Genomic DNA, 21,725 nt, shown 5'->3' on the forward strand with positions numbered 1-21,725 from the left:
TGACTGTGAAAAATTTTCATATGTGAAGTGCCTTTGTTCTGCAGCATTCAAAAATTGGATATAAATAAAGATGACAGAATCTATCAAAATGAAACAGTGCAGACAAATCTATGCATAATGCTCCTTGTTTTTTCATTCTTTTCTCTTTTTTGTGGTTCAATCAATATTTTTGTAGATTATACTCTATTTAAAGTTATTACAAAATAATGGCTGTGTTCTATCCCTGTGTTCGTGCTTTTCTATTCCTTACTCAACAGAGCATTTTAAAGTGAACTACACCCAAACAGTACAATTTCAGGTCACAGAGGCCAAGAAAAACAACTCCTTAAACAGGAGAGTGCCACTTCAAAAAAATACTACATGGGGGAAAGAATAATTCTACTTGAAAAACTCAGGAATAAGACCAAAAGAATATAAATATATTTCCTCAGGCAGACTCTGTAGGCACATTATATATTTTACTTTCTCTTTCACAAGGTAAGGAAGTCAGCCAAAGAAGAGATTTGCTTTATTTTTCAACTTAAGGACTATGTATACATTAAAATGGACATACTGCTGTCTTCTTTGAAGAATTCTGGTATGACTATCATGGAGTGGTGTCCTGTCGACCAAATAGTCTTTGTTGTATTTGTTTTCTGCAGCTGATTTCTCCACCCCACTTATATTTTAAGTAGAAATGTTGATGCTGCTTTTGTGCCTGCAGAGCCCTCCAGTCATGGGATGGGAGTATGAAAAGTCAAGGATATTAACTTAATAGGTTACGCTTCCGCAGCCCCTTCATTTCTCAAATTTGTTTCTGGCATGAGACAGCAACAGATTCTCCACTGCTGCAGTAGGAGACCAAGGAAATTGCTTTTTAGCTCTTCTCTGTTGCCCAAGGTTATTTCCCAGACTGTTGGTATCCAATTTGGATTGTTCTGTAAGCAGCCCAAATGTCAATCAAATAATAATTTATACAGTGACATATATTAGGATAGACATGGAAGAGAAGAAGCTGATGCCAAAGAAATAGCTACAAAGCTGATTATTATAGTTATAAAAGTCATCTTGGGTACTAGGGCCCAAAATGCTGAGGGCAGAGCTATGGAACACTGTACGTGGATCAATATTATTGCTTCAATTAACCAATTACATTTATATGAGGCACTTTGGTTATTGTGGTTTCTTCTTTAACTCATCCTGGAAATATTGAAACATGGTTTGGAACTAAGATCCCAATGAAAAGAAAAGTCTTTTGACTGGCATGACTAGCTATCTTGTAATACAAAATCAGAGAACACCAGAATAATAAACAAAGTTGGGTGAAATTCCATACAGTCTATAGTATAAATAATATTAAAAGTATCAACTTGCTGGCAAGACCAGGATGGCACGTGCCTGCACCTTTCCGTCATGTGCTTTCATGTTCTTTGCTTTTTTTTCTCCTATTACCTGTACACTGTGAGGTTCTCCACAATCAAAGAGGTCTACGATAAGATAAATTTGGGAAACTGAATATTTTCAACTTTTCCCACAGCTATTTGACCATAAAACACTTGATTTTTTTATCACATAACATTTATATGAATAGTAAAGTGGGGGAATCATCTTCTGTTAAATTAAAGTAGTAATCAAGACCTACAGATATTAAAATGTTTTTTCCCTACTTTATTGGATATGTGTTCAAAATATTCAATGTTACATTCTCTCTGTTGGTGAGATGAGAACTCCAATAACAGTGTTAAACACTTACTAATTCTGTGTCTCTTTCCTGCCAAGTTCCTCCAGGTCTTGGAGTTTGTGTGTCTTGAGAGCTTCCTCCTCTCCTCCCCTGGTGCAGCCCTCCTGTCCACAGCTCTCACCAAGGCAGAAGGTGAGACACCCAGCGGTTTGGTGTCTCCTCATGCTTTAATCCAGGGATCAAAAGTTGGCTTTGGAGACCTGAAAGTAAATAGTATATGTATTTTAATAATAATAGTATCTAGTATTCATTTATTTATTCATCTATGCATTCACTGTTTTTTCTAACTTTTTTTCTATGATTTATCTTTTGTCCATCTCTATCTATGGCCTCCTGCTCCTTTCAAGTCACAATTTTGTAAAATTTCTGTATAAACATGTATGTATTAGTTAAGGTACTACTAACTGCAGTAACAGGCAAACCCTCAAATCTTATCCATCAATCCACTACAAGATTATTTCTCCATATGTGAAGTTCAAAGTAGGCGTTACGATTCAGCCTCCTTCCATTTTGTGCTCCATGATCTTCATTTGGCGTCCAAAGTCTCTGCAGGGGGGAAAAAGTGTGGAGGATCACACTTGGGAGGTTTCATAGGCCAGGTGTGAAAGAGGCACAGATCACTTCTGTTCTTGTTCCATGGGCTACAGTGTAGTCACACAGCCCACCCAACTGTAAGGAAGATCAGGGAAGACAGTCAAGCTATTTGCCAGGCCTGACTGAGAGCTATCGAAACACTGGCACTGAGCATCTCTAACCTGAGGAGGGCTGGGAAGACTGCATTTCAATTGTTTGGGGAGAAATTTCAAGCTGCTGGCTGAATTAAAATGAAAGGAGAAATATTGTATCTTACCAATGCTCTTACATGTTTCTCTAAGAACAGAGATTCTTAACAAAAAGAATTTACCAAAAAGACATATTTGACAAGTAACAAAAAATTTATTATGTGAGCATGATTCCAGTTAGGTAGGAAGGTGAATAATGGAGAAAAGCCAAATATTCATGAAGTATACACAATTCTCTAAAGGAATCATCTTTATACAAACAATGAGCACACTATACTTGCATTTCATTGAAAATTTAATGGGCAGTTTAGACTTTTTTAAGCTTTGTCTTATCATTTTTATTACAAAACCTAACTTCTAAACCAGCTCCCTGACAGCAATAAATTTCAAAACCTTCTCAAATGTGACATTCTGTTTGCTACACATGCTGTATTGCATTTGTAGGAGAAAATTTCATAATAAGCCCCAAAGAATTAATATTCTTATTATAAGAAAAAAGTTTTCAAAGTCACCACCATTTGAATATCCAAAACTCTCTCTAGATCCAAAGAAATAAAAGAAAAACCTGATATGATGATAAATATCTTCATTAAACAAAAGATATGCAGAATAAAGGGCTCTCTTACCTCACTATAACTGACAGTATTAAAAACAGTAATCAAATAAGAAAATTGAGGTTTTGGTTTTCAAGAAAACCAAACCATTTTCAAGAAAATGTACTTTTTACTCAAGGTCCAGATTGACTTTAATAACTGTTGACGCAGTTGTTTTCAACAGAATTTATGGTTCAATTATGCAAATTGCTTTTAAAAAATAATGCTTTTAAAAAATAACACAGAACTTCTGTCTGATGTTTTCCTTGGCTACTTCTTCTAGCTTTCGCTTACTCCCCAATTCCTACCAATTCCTTCCAAATTCCTTCCACATTTCTGTTTCCAGACCTTTTGACTAAAAAGCAATAAATCTTCCTCCAGCAAATATCCTCATATTCTATGCTCAAACATAAATGTGTAAAAAAAGTGATTAGAAGAAAGTCAGAGTATATGTGAGTCCTTATAGTATACTGACTAAATTGGATTTTGCTCTTTCTATTTTTTTTCTTAGTCTGTCTATTACTTTGGCCATACAAAAGCCAAAACATTTTATTTCCAGGTCTCTTGGCTTTTACACATTTGATCACTATGTTTTGTCCACTTGGGTGGACAGTGTTAGATACATTTAAGATCAAGTTGTAATGTTGACTCCTCTCTGCTCTTACCAGCCACTCTGTGGCTTCTGCAGAAGACCAGTGCTATCACTAAGAAACTTATCCTCAGACCTGACAATTGATACTATCGCTGGTTAATTCTTTTGACCAGGATTAATCTGTGTGGTCCATATTGAAAAATATTAAATTCTTGTGGGAAGGGTAACACTTCAAAGAGTTGGAGAAACAAGCAGCTCATTTTATTCTTCATTTCATGACAAGTGGGGGTCGCAATACTCATATCAGACGAAATAGAGTTTAAAACAAACACTATAAAGAAAGATAAAGAAGGGCACTACATAATGATAAAAAGGATCAATACAAGGAGAGGATATTATTCTTCATTTCAAGCTTGAGTAAGAAGTATGTTTGTTTTCTATATTTATTTGTGTCCTCTGCTTCTTCTTGCTAGATAAACTTTTCAAGACAAGACCAAAATTTGATATTTTTTATCATGAATTCTGAACACAGGTATAATGCTAATGATCATTTACATAATGGTAATTGTCTAAACAGAGCATATTAATTAGGAATTCAATTTTCAGGTCATCTGACTTGTCAGAAGAACATAGGTGTTGCTATTCTTACTTATCTTTTGAGATCCAAAAGGAAATGGAATTTACCAGTTGCAGGGGCATCCCTTCAGGAATAAGTGGCTTAAAATTGAGAAATGACTAGTGTTTTATATGTGAGAGATTTTAAGTGACGTGAATGTTAAAGAAAAGATTGTAAAGATATAGTATCCAAACATAGCAGTAATCCATGAGAGAAAAATGATTGAAAGAAATTTGTAACTGTAAATTATTTTAGAAAATGTGGAATTCCCTTTGTAATGAGCAAAATATTAAATATTCATAGTACAATGCTCATTTATGAACTGTAATCAGCATTCTATAAAAGTGTTGTGAAATGATCAGAACATGTTAATTACCTAATTAAATACAAATTTGACTAAAATAAAGTATAGCATGTTAACCTAAGTTTAATTTAGATCAATTTACATGTACTTACTTTAAGATGAAGGGAGCTTTCACCAAATACAGATTTCACAAATCATTTATGCACTCGTTCATTTACTACACAAAGATATTTTTTACATGAGGTCAATGTTCTAAGTTTTCTTTGATTTATCTATGAACACCCACTATGTTCCAGACACTGTGCCAGTGGTGGCTGATACAGGGCAGTTTAAACAAAGGAAGGAAATAACTAGCCCGTTCTGGACCTTCAGATCTCTGCCCAGATGTTCCTCCTCAAGCCTCCCCTGACTGCCCCATCTAAATTAGGTTCCGCAGTAATTGCTGTCATAGTTTGTATACTTCCTTTGTAGGACTTATCACCACTAGTTTATTTGTTTGTCTACTTATATATTACACTTCTATCCTCCACAATGTAAACTTTATGAAGGCTTACATGTCTTGTTTGTAAGCATATTAGCTACTCAACTAATGCATGGAAGAGACATGCATTAGTTAAGGTAGTATGACTTGATGGCTTAAGGTAAATAGGAGTTTTTCTCTTAGTGATATAAAGTACAGTTAGAGTGAAACCACCAGCCAGTCTATAAGAACTAAATCATGTACACCTACCTAGAAGCAAGAATACATATTGATACATATTATTGAGATGTATATTAACACTTTCTAGTGGTACATGCTAACACATGTCATGCAGAACTATAGCCTGAATGTATGGGTCCCCCTCCCAATTCATATGTTGAAACCCAACCCTTTGGGAGGCGCTTGGGTCATGATGGTGGAACCCTCATTAATGGGATGAGCGCCCTTATGAAAGAAACCCCAAAGAGCTTCCTCATCCTTTCCAGAGTGTGAGGATACAGCCAAAAAGACGGACACTTATAACCCAGGAAGTGAGCCCTTGCCAGACACCAAATCTTCTGGCACCTTGATCTTGGACTTCCCAGCAACCAGACTGTGAGAAATAAGTTTCTGGTGTTTATAAATCGCCCAGTCTATGGGATTTTTGTTATAATAGCCCAAAAGGACTAAGATATATAAGTATACATTTTAACACACATTACATAGGTACTTATTAATACATGTTATGGAGGTTCATGCTAACACACCATAGGAGTACACATTAGCATATTATGGAGGTACATGTTAACACATTATGGAAGTATGTGTTAACACACTATAGAGTATGTGGTAGCATGTGTTATGGAGGTACATGTTAACACATGTTACAGAGGCACACATTAAAGTGCATTATGGGGTAGAGGCTAACACAGTTATGGAAGTACATCTTAGCATATGTTATGGAGGCACGTGCTGACACACAGCATGGAGGTGCATGTTAACACATGTGCGTGAGCTTATTAATACATGTTATGGAAGTACATGCTAACACATGTCATGAAGGCACATGATAACACATGTTATGGAAGTACATATTAAGAGCTGAGGAAGCACTGGGGATGGATCAACTAACTTTACTTAACAATGAGTAAATGATGTTTGACTTGGGTATTATATGACAAATTAAAGTTTTCTAGGTAAAAAATATTCAATATAGAACATAAAGCTGAAGATAAGCTAAAGGGCTAAAAGTGTGATAAAAACTATAAAATAAAGGGCTTGTAGACCTAACATCTCAGGTCTGAAAGAGAGGCCATCACAGCTCTGCTTGTGGATAGGGTCACTTCCAAGTTGCTGTTAATGAGCCAACCAGAATCTACGTCACATTTTGTTTCCCTTTAATTTTTTAAAAAAACCCTCTTTATAACTATTGCAATCCCTTCTTTTTTTGTCTAGTTGTGGCACAAAACCTGCAAATCTGGATATGGAGGGAAGGATCATTGGGGAATCATGGAAGTAGTACTGGTCAGTTTTGGTCCTCAAGGCTTGAATGGGAAGCACACTGGCTGCCTGGAGAGGAGCTGGGGAGAGAAGCGACAGGATGGTCATAGCATGAAAAAGACAGTGATAGTGGTTATGAAGTCAAGACACAGGGGTACTTCCGGGAGCCCTGTTTCTTTCAGAGTAAAAGATGAAGTCACTCCCGGTGAGCAGATAGCCTCTACAGAGGGTGCAATCATGCCTCCGGGAGAGGAGGATAAGCTGCCCTTGTCCACCTGTGCTACATTGGCCATGCGTGAATAAATGAGTGCTAGTACTTTAAATGATAACTGGGACTTTTCGGAATTTATAGCTTTGTTATATAATCTTCAGATTAAATATGTGCAGTTTTTCATATTGAGTACGCCTCAGCCTGTACCAGTATCTTGGGGGTGCATTTAACTGAAGAACATTAGGCTTCCTATAGTGGTTTGTTGATCGAGTTGAAACACTCAAACAGTGACCTCAGTCCTTGTGTTAGAAGAGATTTGTCACAAGTTTTACATATATTATGTTTACAAACATAATCCCAACTTCTAAGGTACAGTTAGAGTATACCAATTAGGCAACCCATAAGTATTTTTTGAATGCATACTCGTCATTCGTTTATTCACTGAATTATTTTTTCAAATGTGTCTGTATTTTTTTGTTTGTTCAGCACTTTGCCAGGTTTAATAAGCATAGAAAGTGGTCCTTAAAGAGGATTCATTCTAATGCTTTTGGCATACTTGTTGACACATAGAGTTAGTAATTACAGAATTTTTAACCAGACTGTATTTGTGAGCTGGTACAGAAACAGTACAGAAGGCATTTCAGTGTCCCTCTTACAGCAAATAATGCACAGTGATCCTCTAACACCCAAAGCTTCCAGGAAGGAGAGTATACCATGAGTGGCTTTGAAGTTAATGAAAGTCTAATAAATTTTGGATTTTGGTAGAAACATTTCTATTGAATATATATAGTAAGGCTACATATTGGTATAATGTAAAACTGAACTCAGAGAAAATTTTTTACAATTATAATGTGTTCCTTAACTTTACTATGAATGCACTGAATGAGTTTATTGAGGTAAACACTCATGTTACTCCTGAAATAACATAAAGAGGGGTACACCTGGCTCGGCAAAATGTACCAATTACTGAAGGACATTTTTTTCTACTCTGAATAGGTTAATCATAGAGTCCTGAAATTTTAATTGACTTTGGTGTTTGATACGCCTTTGAGCAAATCAGAACCCTATTGCCTACCGTATACTGATATTTTTTTCACAGAGAAATTTACTAAAAATGATAAAAAGAAAGAACTCCTCTATGACTTAAGCTAAATGTTAGAGCAGCTCACTGTTCATTCCTGTCTGACAGTGCACAGTGCTGCCAGCCACCCTCCTGGCCTGTATAATACAACCAGACACATGTGGGTATGCTCCTCAATCGCTGTTCCTTGCACACAGTTTCAGCTCAGCATTGTACGCTGTAGATATCCTTGCTCTCAGTGAATGTCTCCCTCTTTTGCTTTGCCTTTGTCATTAGTCTGAAAACTTGGAACAACTTATCTATGATCTTTAGTTTCTCTTCAAGATTGTGATTTTTAGATTTGCTACTTGTGGCCACCTCAGGTAAACATTCCACTTGAACTTCTCCACCCCTGAGAGACCTTCTCTTTACCTCTTTCTTACATTTCTCACCTGGTGAGCAGACCCTGGGCAAATTTTCCCTTTGCAGTGTAATTTGACTTTGCTAGTGGGTAGACCATTGCAGTTTTCAATTGCTGTTAAGAATTTTAGGTTTCCTTATTATGGAAATAATAAAAGATAAGTTAATTAAGTGATATTTAAAGTGCAATTATTTTTTAAAAAGGAGAAGACAGTACTTATATCTTTGAGCTCTGTTTAAAAGAGTTTTGATGAATATGGAAGACCACCGTGATTTTTCAGGGTACAGTGACACCAAGTATACATCTCTTCAGGTCTTAACTAAGTCCACTTTCGACCACACTATCGCTTCCACATTCTCAACTACATTATGACTGTGATTAAATGATCTCCCACTTATGAAGTACAATTGTAAAACTGAGCTCTCTGTTTGTTCCTTCTGGGTTTGCCACTAAGGAAGTTATTCAAGATACATATCAAATCTCCTGGATTGAGATGAATTGGCATGAAATATGATCTGAGGACCGTGAGGGATCTACCAGTATCTCTGTGTCACTGCAGTCTCATGGAGAGGCTTTTGTGAGTCCCTGTGGGCCAAGAGCTAGAGGCATGAGAAACCGTAGCTGCATGCTCACAGATGCTGTAAAGCCCTCCTTCCTCTGTGTGTCAGCCGTCTCCTTAGCAACACATTTTCTCTCTTGCCTTTGGAAATTGTTATTGAGTAGAAACATTTTGGGTTGTTATAGCAATGAAGATGACTAAAACCAAGGCCAAGAGATAACTGCTTTCCTCCCCAGTAGGAAAAGAGCTCTCCCATGAATGTACCTTAGTCATTAGTTGAGTATTCCCCTCATACTTGATGGCTTTATAGGGACCCTCATGCTGAAGTCCCACAAGCTGGGTTTGAAAATACCTTGGAAACCCAAGTGAATTCTGCCAGGAAACGGACAATTCAAAATTCATTATAAGAACCAATTCTAGGAAAAAATTCAAGAAGTATGGCCCACTTTCTAATTTGTGTCCTGTTAAACTGAAGGAACTATAAACTTATTAGCTACCCCTTAGAAAATGGAACAGTGCAGCACCACAATTATGTCACATTTTTAAAAGAACACAAGTTTGGGGAGACACTGTAAATATTAAACTTTAATTACTGATAAATAATGTACCGAGTCAACCAAAGATTTTTCTTGGAGACTTGAAAGTAAAAGGAGGAAATGTATTCAAGTAGATAATCATTTACGTAGTCCTTGCCAGCTATGAGTGCAAATGAGGTGACACCAATATTTTCCTGGCCCCTGAATTCACCTGGTAATGCAGCATTTTTATCATCACTTAAAATCTCTCATAGGATTACTGTTGAGCATCCGTGGGGATGTCACACATGAGACCATGAATGTGTTGTACACCAGGTTCTGCTTTGACCCTTCCCAGATGCCCATTTCCCTCCACAGCCCATGAGGGCATCTCACATTAGTTTAAAATTTCATATTTTTTTTAATTTTAAAAAATATTTTTATGTAATAAAAAGTACAAGTCCTTGTCCAACCATCTTGGTGGGTCACCTGTGTCTCTCACACAGATCACTCAAGTTAATGGGGAAGAAAGAACAGGGGGCCCAAGTCTGTGGTTATAAATAATAGAAAATAAAAGATCTTCCATCTCCAGTGGGGGGATAGATGAGAGGATAGGAGAGCAAGATGGGGTGGGGATGGGCAGGGGCAGAGCAGAAACCCCCACCCCTGCTGGACCCTGGCCCTGCCCACTTTGAGGCCCTTCCCATTCAAGGCACTTGGCAGGAATTCCACAGCTCCCCAAGGGGGAGATAAGGGGCTGGGGGGCTGGGACTTCTCCGAGCTGCTGGGGGAAGAGACATAGATCACTCTTCCCTCCACTCATGGAGGTCTCAGGTCACAGCAAGGACAATCTTCAGTTCCATGGGGGGTGGAATGGGAGCTGCTGGGAGGGATGAGATTGAACTGGTTGGAGGGGAAAGAGAAGAGAGCAGACACATTAGAACCCAAGCAGCTTTCCCTTCATCCAATGCCATCCAGTGTGGGGTGGGGGGGGAGTGTTGATAGGACCGGCCTCCTCAAGGTATCTCATGGGGCTGTCAGAGGCACAGATCAATCGCCGTTTCCCAGTGAACCAGAGCTCTTCCTCATGTGCCCAGCTCAGCCCCCCACATCCCAGCCTGACGTTGTCTGCTGTGCTGACCTTACCTTGGCTAAGTCAGGAGACAGCTGGGTTCACTGAGAGCTGAGGAGGCAGCGGGGAGGGGGGCTGCCGGATCACAACTGAGGGAGGATGGAAAGAAGCAAAGAACAGAGCCAGGAGCAAGCCCCTGGTGGCAGCGACTGTGGCTTCTGCTTACCCTACATCACAGACAGGTGCAGGTCGGCAGGCGCCCTGTGTAACAGCCCTGCCTCCAAGACCCCTCACTCCCCACCCAGAGCCCGTGCATCCTGCCCTACCTGCAGTGCATCAGCCAAATTCCTCCAGCTAATGAGAACTCAAGAATCCTGTCATCAGCTCCTCCCGGACATCCAGGCACCTGGCCAGGCTGTTCACCTTGGGAGTGTCTGATGTAGGGGTACGGTGAGGGTATGGAAGCTGAGAATGCAGGCACCCCACTGTGGGGCATTGCACCTTGAGGGGAGCCCCCATGGCTCTGGGGTAGGTGCAGCATCATCATCTGGGGCAGGTGGGGAGCCCCAGGGTGAGGAGGCTGGGCTGTTGTGATTCCAGTTTGGACATGGGCGTGGGTAACATGGGCCATATTGGTGACACCATGGGGCAGCTGCTGGTGGGCATGGATGGAATACACAGCGGCTGGTTGGGGGAAGCTGCTTTGACGGGACTGGGCAGAAGGTCCGGGTGGCAGAGAAGGTGGTGTACCTGTCAGGACCCCTGGGTGGTACAGGCTCTGCTATGGCTATACACTGCCCAGGTGTAGGGCCTGCCCCACCTGGTGCTGGATGGGACCAGGGTCCACATGCTGGGACTGCAGTTGGCTCCCAATAGGCATGGTGGCTGGTTGCAGCTGGAGCTACATGGCATGGTGCAGATAGGACTGGTGAACCATGGCATAAAGGGCTTGGGGGGTGGGCTGCTCTGCAGAAGTGTACTGAGGGGTGAAGGGTGACACAATGGCCTGGGGATGGCTCCCTGACGTCAGCATGCGTGGGTTGCTTTGAAGCATGGGGGCAATCACTGTCTGTGAAGGGTAGGGGGCTATGGGCTGCATCATGGTGGGCTGGCCTGGGAACTGCTGTGGGTTGTAGGGAATGTAGGAAGAATAAGGTGTGGCAGCCACCAGAGGTGGAGCAGAAGCGGTGGCGGTGGCCTGCATCATCAGAGGGGCTGAAGCTGTCTGGTATTTGTCCGAGTGCTGGGAGGGCAGGGAGCCTTTTGCTCCCTGGTACTTGTCCTGCTGTCCAGGCATTGAGTTGGACACAGGATTTCTGTCCTGAGGTGCCTGAACAGCTGGTCCCATGTGTGCCTGAGGTATGTAGGAAATGTACTGGAGGCTTTATAGCCCACTCTGACCTGCTGTCAGCACCGGGATGGAGGGAGTTGAATGAGTCCGGGGCGCAGGAGAAGTTGGAGTACTGGTTGATTTATTAACACACAGCAGGGGCTTAGTGAGATTGAACTCCTTGGTCTTAGGGTTCAGTGTTGACTTCACTTGTTCAGCAACAGGGACCTCATCCTTGTCATCTCTTTGGCTTGGGCAAGGCAGAGGGGCTGACCCCGCCCCTCGGTGCCTCCAGCTAGTAGCAGGGGTAGTTCGTCCTCCTTAAGCGATATGGATTCTAAAAGGAAGAAACAGCCCCCATGGAGTCTGAAGCCAAAAGACCTCCTTCTCCTTCCCTTTGGCCTCCTTTTTTTGGATCTGGGGAGGGAAAGGATCCAGGCTGGTCTCAGGGGAGCTACTGGGCTGAAACTTAAACTGGGTCCCAAACTTTCTCAGTTCTTCCAGTTGAAAGTGTTTCTGTTTGTTCTGAAGGCCAGGGACTTTCCTAGCTATCCAGGACAGCTCCTGGAACTGCAACGTTCTCTCAGGTTACTTGGCCAGGAGTTCTTTTACATCTGTGGGGGCCAGTGAGATCTTTGGAGAAGCTGGGGAAATGGAGCCTACTCCAGGATCCCCAACTGATGACATCATGGGGTTGGAAGCTGAAGAGGTCGGTACTGCTGAGCAGATGGGAGGCTCAGGACAGGAAGCTGAGACTGGGGCAGGGACAGTTGACTTGGGAGAGTGCAGGGGGTACATCCGGCCCACTGCAGGAGCAGGTGGAACAGAAGCTTCTCCAGAAGGCCTGTTGCTGTGGGAAGACAGAGTCTTGGTACCTCTCAGAGGCCACTGTGCCTTAGGGGACATGAGAGAGGGGCCTCCATTGATACTGCGTGTCTCAGAACCTGGGCTAGGGCTGCTATTGTCAAGATGGTGAAGGCCAAGAGGTGGCAAAGAGCTAAGGCCAGGCCGGCCAGCACGAGTACTACTGCATCAAACTCCTCCCCTGGGACATTCCTGAACTCGATGAGGTAGAGGGATATACTTTCCCTCTCTAGATGCCAAGCTGGGGCTCTCTCCTCCTGAACCCCATTGCTGAACTGCACTGTTCTCCTCCTCGGTGCACCCTTCATCATTCTCCATGGCGACCCGCAGGCAGTACTGGGGGTTCGATTTAGTCTTTCAAGTCAACTGGGCTGCACACAGCTCCCGCTGATGAAACTCTTCTGAGTTGTCCTTCTCTAAGGGACAAGAAGAGAGACTACTGTCATAGGAGGTCTTTACACTGTAGTTCTCTTCATTGAACTTGAACATTTCATTGGGGTCCCATCCATTGGACATGTCAGACTCCAGGTCATAGTCATCGCTGTTACTGTCGCCCCCCTCCCAGCACTGAAGCATCTTCTCTTTGTGCTCCCCACTCACTTTTGAGTTCATGGCAATGGCTGAATCAGTGAACTTTAGTAGCATAATTGAAGTCAACATTTTGGAAGTAGACAAGCACGACATCACTTGACTTAAACACCATGGTGTCCACAATGTCTTCCTGACGAGGGCCACCTGCTGGCTCCAATGCTTTCTGTGCACAGCGTCTACTGCCAGTTTGAACTTTGAGCTCAGCATCCACAGGTGGTACCATTCTTCACCTTTACATCACAAGTGGAGCCCACAACAGTTGTAAGGAAATGCAGCATTCTGGAATTGCTGTCACCCTCAAACACCAGTGACTGTGGGGTGCCTTTCCTGTGCTTTGTCCCCTGGCGCTGCTGATGGCCGCTGCCTTGACCTCTCCTGATATTTCTGCTGTGGTGGCGGTGGCTGCGGCGCCAAGATGCCCTCGGCTCCGGCGGAGCCTGCTCCCCGTATCAGCTGCAGGCCCCAGGCAGGGGGAAGCGGCCGCGGGAGGCCCTGGGGCAGCCGAGGTGGAGGCCAGGGGCCCCCAGGAGGCCTCCGTTAGGATGGCTGGTGCTCTTGGGAGGCCAGCGGACCACGGCCTGTTGCGTGAGGGCGGCTGCTGGGGCTCGAGGTCTGTTGTGGTGGCTGAGGCTTCAACTTGAGGGCAGCGTCTGGAAGGGGAATTAGGGGGAAGTGAGGGAAAGAGGAGGCCTGGGCTGGGCCCCTGCTGGAGACTGTGGGAAGTGAGGGGGACTGGGAAGCTGGGGCCCCACCGCCGTTGGTGGGCGGGGGCGAGCCCCACGGTGTCGGGAGCTCCATTCCTTTAATTCCAGATAATTTTATCTCACCATAACACATTATTATGACTCAAAGCATTTTATTGACCACCCTAACAAAACATGTATGTAAGTTGAAATTTAATTTTTGCACATGACCATATGACCTAGGGACCAATAGATTTCTTCCGAATTAAGAAACCCCAAAGGAAGCAGATGCTCAGCCTGGAGGAGGCATAGTTTCACATCCAGCAGGCAAGATGAGAATTTCTGTGCGGTGCTTGTACAATCTCATGTCTCTGGTACTTGGCCAAAACCCAACTGTCATCCATCAGGGGCATCCTCCCTCTGAACAAATAAAACTAAACATAGCAGGTGACCACTATGATCAGCAAGCGTCGTTTACCCGAGTAATTGTGCCTATAAGCACTTAAGGAAGATTCATGTTGAAGGGGCTTACAGAAGTTATTGTTGACCGTCAGAGACAAACCAACGATGCAGAGAAAAAAATGTGGAAGAGATTAAGATGCATAGTTCATGGGGATAACTTTGGCGCTCAAGAGATCTCTGGAGCCGAAAGATTTCAAGTAGAGTTAAGTAAACATGTTTTATACATCACACACAGTGGCGGAGATAAATTGTCAACAATTAGAAAATAAGGTTGGTGCCTGATTTTAATAAGGCTACTGCTGAGGATATCGCTAACACATGTCCTAGCTGCCAGTGGCATGATCCTTACAAAACTATAAAAGTAGGAAGTGAAAAGGAGGTAAAGTCCTGAAACCCCTTTGAACATCCCCAAATGGATTTTATACAAATGCCCCAAGCAATGAGCTATGATTGTGTTCCAGTTATTATTTACTTTTTCTTAGGGTGAATCAAGGGCTTTCCTTGATTCACCCTAAGAAAAAGTAAATAATAACTGGAACTATGGCCCTAAAAGTGGTAATAGTCCTCCTCCTTCTTCTATTAATAATATTAATAATAATAATAATTGCTTGACTTTATTTTCCTGACTGGGATGTGGTGGAAGTCAAGAAATTCAGTTATCTCTCCATTGACATAGGCACATATTTCCCTGGCATTGCTATTATTTAACTCTGTAAATGTTCACCTTTTATTCAGAAACTTCACTGTCTTTTTCATCCAAAATCATCAGGAAAAGTAGAGAGAATCAATGGAATCCTACAATTATTATGAGCAAAGCTCTCAGAAATCCTTGAAATTTCAAGGCCTAAAGTATTACCAATTAGACTTGACCGGAACAAGACCAACTTCCTCCAGGACCCACAAGTTGTCTCCTCCCAAGTTAATGATAAGCCTTTCCATGTGTTTGGGAATTTCATTTCCAAAGTCAGATTCTACCTATTGCAAACTGATATGATTAAATAATACAGGGGGCTCATATCCAGCTTTATTGCCAACAGATTCAAGCTCCATTATAGAACAGTCACCCTGCATGATCTGAAGCCTGAAAAGCTGGTCTTCAGGGAAAGACATCAGAGAACTCTGCCCTTGAACCATGATGGAAAGAACACTATGATGTACTATTAACAATTGAAACAGCAGCAAAACTCCAAGATGGTCATTAGATTCACGTTTCTTAATTAAGAAGACATACACCATTTCCTCTTGAGCACTGGATGTCCAGTCCATCAGTAGTCTGTAAACTGACAGCTACACGGGTGAACAGTATCCTCCCAAGACTGGTCAAATTGGTTACTGCAGACATAGACTGTTTCTGTCCAAGGCAACAGAATATAATTTTCTGATTCCCTGGTACAATTTTTCTTTGCTTACTTCTAGTCTTGGTTATTATTATTGTACTTTGACACCCTCTGTTAACTGAATAAAGGTTTTTCAACTTACTCTCTATTATTTCTATTCTGTTATATTTTTACTCCCTAAGGTCTTTTGTCCCTTAAGGAAAAACGAACTGTCTTGCTCATTTGTCTCTTAGCTACTGTGGTAGTTAATTTTATGTATCAACTTGACTGGATCAGGGAATGCCCAGGTATCTGGTGAAACTATTTCTGGGTGTTGTCAGTGAGGGTGTTTCTAGATGAGATTAGTATTTGAGCTGGTGGGCTCAGTAAATTAAGTTACCCTCTCCAACTGGTAGGCATCATCCAATGTGTTAAGGGCCTGAATAAAACAAAAAGGTGGAAGAAGGAGGCATTTGCCCCTTTTTCCTGCCTCATTGCTGCTGAGCTGGGACATCTCATCTCATCTTTTCCTGCCCTCAGGCTGGCATTTACACTATTGGCTTCTCCCATTCTCAGGCCTTCAGGCTTGGACTGAACTACACCACTGGCCTCCTCGGTCTGCAGCTCGTGGATCATGGGCCTCCTTAGCCTCTATAACTGCATGACCCAGTTCCTCATAATAGATCTCCTTTCATATCCTTATTGGTTCTATGTCTCTGGAGGACCCTGACTAATACAGCTACAATTCTGAATTTAATTCATTACTAGACTTGTCTTCTTCTATCTGATTCTGCTGACAGAAAAATGTAATAGTTATTCCTTTTAACATTTCAGAAGGTAGATTTCATCTTATAGGCCCCTTCTCATTCTTAAATTTCACATAATGCATTCCAAACTTCAGCCTTGTGAAAAGTGGACCTTGACTCCACATCAACAAAATGATTTTTCTCAGGTCATCACAACCCTGTCAACAAAACCTACCATGCCAGGAATGGGAACTAATATTGGAGCTATCATAGCTATAATCATCAGTCTGTTCTCTTCAGAGCTGTTTACTTTAAAGGAACAATGACTGGCTCACTACAGTTGATATAAACACTATGCATATTCCCAATAGTATCTGTGCCCCTTTCAGGTACTTCTTTTTTTTTTTTTTTTTTTTTTGGAGTATAATTGCTTTACAATGGTATGTTAGTTTCAGCTTCACAACAAAATGAATCAGTTATATATATACATATATTCCCATATCTCTTCCCGCTTGCGTCTCCCTCCCTCCCACCCTCCCTATCCCAACCCTCCAGGCGGTCACAAAGCACCGAGCTGATCTCCCTGTGCTATGCGGCTGCTTCCCACTAGCTATCTACCTTACGTTTGGTAGTGTATACATGTCCATGCCTCTTTATCGCTTTGTCACCGTTTACCCTTCCCCCTCCCCATAGCCTCAAGTCCATTCTCTAGTAAGTCTGTGTCTTTATTCCTGTTTCACCCCTAGGTTTTTCATGACGTTTTTTTTTTTTAAATTCCATATATATGTGTTAGCATACGGTATTTGTCTCTCTCTTTCTGACTTACTTCACTCTGTATGACAGACTCTAGGTCTATCCACCTCATTACAAATAGCTCAATTTCGTCTCTTTTTATGGCTGAGTAATATTCCATTGTATATATGTGCCACATCTTCTTTATCCATTCATCCGATGATGGACACTTAGCTTGTTTCCATCTCTGGGCTATTGTAAATAGAGCTGCAATGAACATTTTGGTACATGACTCTTTTTGAATTCTGGTTTTCTCAGGGTATATGCCCAGTAGTGGAATTGCTGGGTCATATGGTAGTTCTATTTGTAGCTTTTTAAGGAACCTCCATACTGTTCTCCACAGTGGCTGTATCAATTTACATTCCCACCAACAGTGTAAGAGGGTTCCCTTTTCTCCACACCCTCTCCAGCATTTATTGTTTCTAGATTTTTTGATGATGGCCATTCTGACTGGTGTGAGATGATATCTCATTGTAGTTTTGATTTGCATTTCTCTCATGATTAGTGATGTTGAGCATTCTTTCATGTGTTTGTTGGCAGTCTGTATATCTTCTTTGGAGAAATGTCTATTTAGGTCTTCTGCCCATTTTTGGATTGGGTTGTTTGTTTTTTTGTTATTAAGCTGCATGAGCTGCTTATAAATTTTGGAGATCAATCCTTTGTCAGTTGCTTCATTTGCAAATATTTTCTCCCATTCTGAGGGTTGTCTTTTGGTCTTCTTTATGGTTTCCTTTGCTGTGCAAAAGCTTTTAAGTTTCATTAGGTCCTATTTGTTTACTCTTGTTTTTATTTCCATTTCTCTAGGAGGTGGGTCAAAAAGGACCTTGCTGTGATTTATGTCATAGAGTGTTCTGCCTATGTTTTCCTCTAAGAGTTTGATAGTTTCTGGCCTTACATTTAGGTCTTTAATCCATTTTGAGCTTATTTTTGTGTATGGTGTTAGGGAGTGATCTAATCTCATACTTTTACATGTACCTGTCCAGTTTTCCCAGCACCACTTATTGAAGAGGCTGTCCTTTCTCCACTGTACATTTCTGCCTCCTTTGTCAAAGATAAGGTGACCATATGTGCGTGGGTTTATCTCTGGGCTTTCTATCCTGTTCCATTGATCTATCTTTCTGTTTTTGTGCCAGTACCATACCGTCTTGATAACTGTACCTTTGTAGTATAGTCTTAAGTCTGGGAGCCTGATTCCTCCAGTTCCTTCTTTCGTTCTCAAGATTGCTTTGGCTATTCGGGGTCTTTTGTGTTTCCATACAAATTGTGAAATTTTTTGTTCTAGTTCTGTGAAAAATGCCAGTGGTAGTTTGATAGGGATTGCATTGAATCTATAGATTGCTTTCGGTAGTAGAGTCATTTTCACACTGTTGATTCTTCCAATCCAAGAACATGGTATATCTCTCCATCTATTTATATCATCTTTAATTTCTTTCATCAGTGTCTTATAATTTTCTGCATACAGATCTTTTGTCTCCTTAGGTAGGTTTATTCCTAGATATTTTATTCTTTTTGTTGCAATGGTAAATGGGAGTGTTTTCTTGATTTCACTTTCAGATTTTTCATCATTAGTATATAGGAATGCCAGAGATTTCTGTGCATTAATTTTGTATCCTGCCACTTTACCAAATTCATTGATTAGCTCTAGTAGTTTTCTGGTAGCATCTTTAGGGTTCTCTATGTATAGGATCATGTCATCTGCAAACAGTGACAGCTTTACTTCTTCTTTTCTGATTTGGATTCCTTTTATTTCCTTTTCTTCTCTGATTGCTGTGGCTAAAACTTCCAAAACTATGTTGAATAAGAGTGGTGAGAGTGGGCAACCATGTCTTGTTCCTGATCTTAGTGGAAATGCTTTCAGTTTTTCACCATTGAGGATGATGTTTGCTGTGGGCTTGTCATATATGGCCTTTATTATGTTGAGGAAAGTTCCCTCTATGCCTACTTTCTGCAGGGTTTTTATCATAAATGGGTGTTGAATTTTGTCAAAAGCTTTCTCTGCATCTATTGAGATGATCATATGGTTTTTCTCCTTCAGTTTGTTAATATGGTTTATCACATTGATAGATTTGGGTATATTGAAGAATCCTTGCATTCCTGGAATAAACCCCACTTGATCATGGTGTATGATCCTTTTAATGTGCTGTTGGATTCTGTTTGCTAGTATTTTGTTGAGGATTTTTGCATCTATGTTCATCAGTGATATTGGCCTCTAGTTTTCTTTCTTTGTGACATCCTTGTCTGGTTTTGGTATCAAGGTGATGGTGGCCTCGTAGAAGGAGTTTGGGAGTGTTCCTCCCTCTGCTATATTTTGGAAGAGTTTGAGAAGGATAGGTGTTAGCTCTTCTCTAAATGTTTGATAGAATTAGCCTGTGAAGCCATCTGGTCCTGGGCTTTTCTTTGTTGGAAGATTTTTAATCACAGTTTCAATTTCAGTGCTTGTGATTGGTCTGTTCATATTTTCTATTTCTTCCTGATTCAGTCTTGGCAGGTTGTGCATTTCTAAGAATTTGTCCATTTCTTCCATGTTGTCCATTTTATTGGCATAGAGTTGCTTGTAGTAATCTCTCATGATCTCTTTTACTTCTGCAGTGTCAGTTGTTACCTCTCCTTTTTCATTTCTAATTCTATTGATTTGAGTCTTCTCCCTTTTTTTCTTGATGAGTCTGGCTAGTGGTTTATCTATTTTGTTTATCTTCTCAAAGAACCAGCTTTTAGTTTTATTGATCTTTGCTATTGTTTCCTTCATTTCTTTTTCATTTATTTCTGATCTGATTTTTATGATTTCTTTCCTTCTGCTAGCTTTGGGGTTTTTTTGTTCTTCTTTCTCTAATTGCTTGAGGTGCAAGGTTAGGTTGTTTATTCGAGATGTTTCCTGCTTCTTAAGGTGGGCTTGTATTGCTATAAACTTCCCCCTTAGAACTGCTTTTGCTGCATCCCACAGGTTTTGGGTCATTGTGTCTCCATTGTCATTTGTTTCTAGGTATTTTTTGATTTCCTCTTTGATTTCTTCAGTGATCACTTCATTATTAAGTAGTGTATTGTTTAGCCTCCATGTGTTTGTATTTTTTACAGATCTTTTCCTGTAATTGATATCTAGTCTCATGGCGTTGTGGTCAGAAAAGATACTTGATACAATTTCAATTTTCTTAAATTTACCAAGGCTTGATTTGTGACCCAAGATATGATCTATCCTGGAGAATGTTCCATGAGCACTTGAGAAAAATGTGTATTCTGTTGTTTTTGGATGGAATGTCCTATAAATATCAATTAACTCCATCTCGTTTAATGTATCATTTAAAGCTTGTGTTTCCTTATTTATTTTCATTTTGGATGATCTGTCCATTGGTGAAAGTGGGGTGTTAAAGTCCCCTACTATGAATGTGTTACTGTCGATTTCCCCTTTTATGGTTGTCAGTATTTGCCTTATGTATTGAGGTGCACCTATGTTGGGTGCATAAATATTTACAATTGTTATATCTTCCTCTTGGATTGAGCCCTTGATCATTATGTAGTGTCCTTCTTTGTCTCTTCTAATAGTCTTTGTTTTAAAGTCTATTTTGTCTGATATGAGAATTGCTACTCCAGCTTTCTTTTGGTTTCCATTTGCATGAAATATCTTTTTCCATCCCTTTACTTTCAGTCTGTATGTGTCTCTAGGTCTGAAGTGGGTCTCTTGTAGACAGCAAATATATGGGTCTTGTTTTTGTATCCATTCAGCCAATCTGTGTCTTTTGGTGGGAGCATTTAGTCCATTTACATTTAAGGTAATTATCAATATGTGTGTTCCTATTCCCATTTTCTTAATTGTTTTGGGTTCGTTATTGTAGGTCTTTTCCTTCTTTTGTGTTTCTTGCCTAGAGAAGTTCCTTTAGCAGTTGTTGTAGAGCTGGTTTGGTGGTGCTGAACTCTCTCAGCTTTTGCTTGTCTGTAAAGGTTTTAATTTCTCCATCAAATCTGAATGAGATCCTTGCTGGGTAGAGTAATCTTGGTTGCAGGTTTTTCTCCTTCAACACTTTCAATATGTCCTGCCACTCCCTTCTGGCTTGCAGAGTTTCTGCTGAAAGATCAGCTGTTAACCTTATGGGGATTCCCTTGTGTGTTATTTGTTGTTTTTCCCTTGCTGCTTTTAATATGTTTTCTTTGTATTTAATTTTTGACAGTTTGATTAATATGTGTCTTGGCGTATTTCTCCTTGGACTTATCCTGTATGGGACTCTCTGTGCTTCCTGGACTTGATTAACTATTTCCTTTCCCATATTAGGGAAGTTTTCAACTATAATCTCTTCAAATATTTTCTCAGTCCCTTTCTTTTTCTCTTCTTCTTCTGGAATCCCTATAATTCGAATGTTGGTGCGTTTAATGTTGTCCCAGAGGTCGCTGAGACTGTCCTCAGTTCTTTTCATTCTTTTTTCTTTATTCTGCTCTGCAGTAGTTATTTCCACTATTTTATCTTCCAGGTCACTTATCCGTTCTTCTGCCTCAGTTATTCTGCTATTGATCCCATCTAGAGTACTTTTAATTTCATTTATTGTGTTG

At 40.9% G+C, this 21,725-nt stretch overlaps 1 pseudogene across 1 annotated transcript; it reads right to left on the reverse strand.

Annotated features, from left to right (window-relative positions):
- Window positions 1-10,484: 10,484 nt before the first annotated feature.
- LOC309822244 (ataxin-2-like protein) lies at window positions 10,485-13,988 on the reverse strand (annotated as a pseudogene). The gene is made up of 3 exons: window positions 12,348-13,988; window positions 10,732-12,275; window positions 10,485-10,632 (listed from the first exon to the last, which is right to left on the reverse strand). The product of its transcript is annotated as an ataxin-2-like protein (transcript).
- Between the last annotated feature and the right edge of the window lie 7,737 nt (window positions 13,989-21,725).

Source organism: Grampus griseus (assembly GCF_964374135.1).
Source record: "Grampus griseus genome assembly, chromosome: 4".
In the NCBI taxonomy this organism is placed as follows: domain Eukaryota; kingdom Metazoa; phylum Chordata; class Mammalia; order Artiodactyla; family Delphinidae; genus Grampus; species Grampus griseus.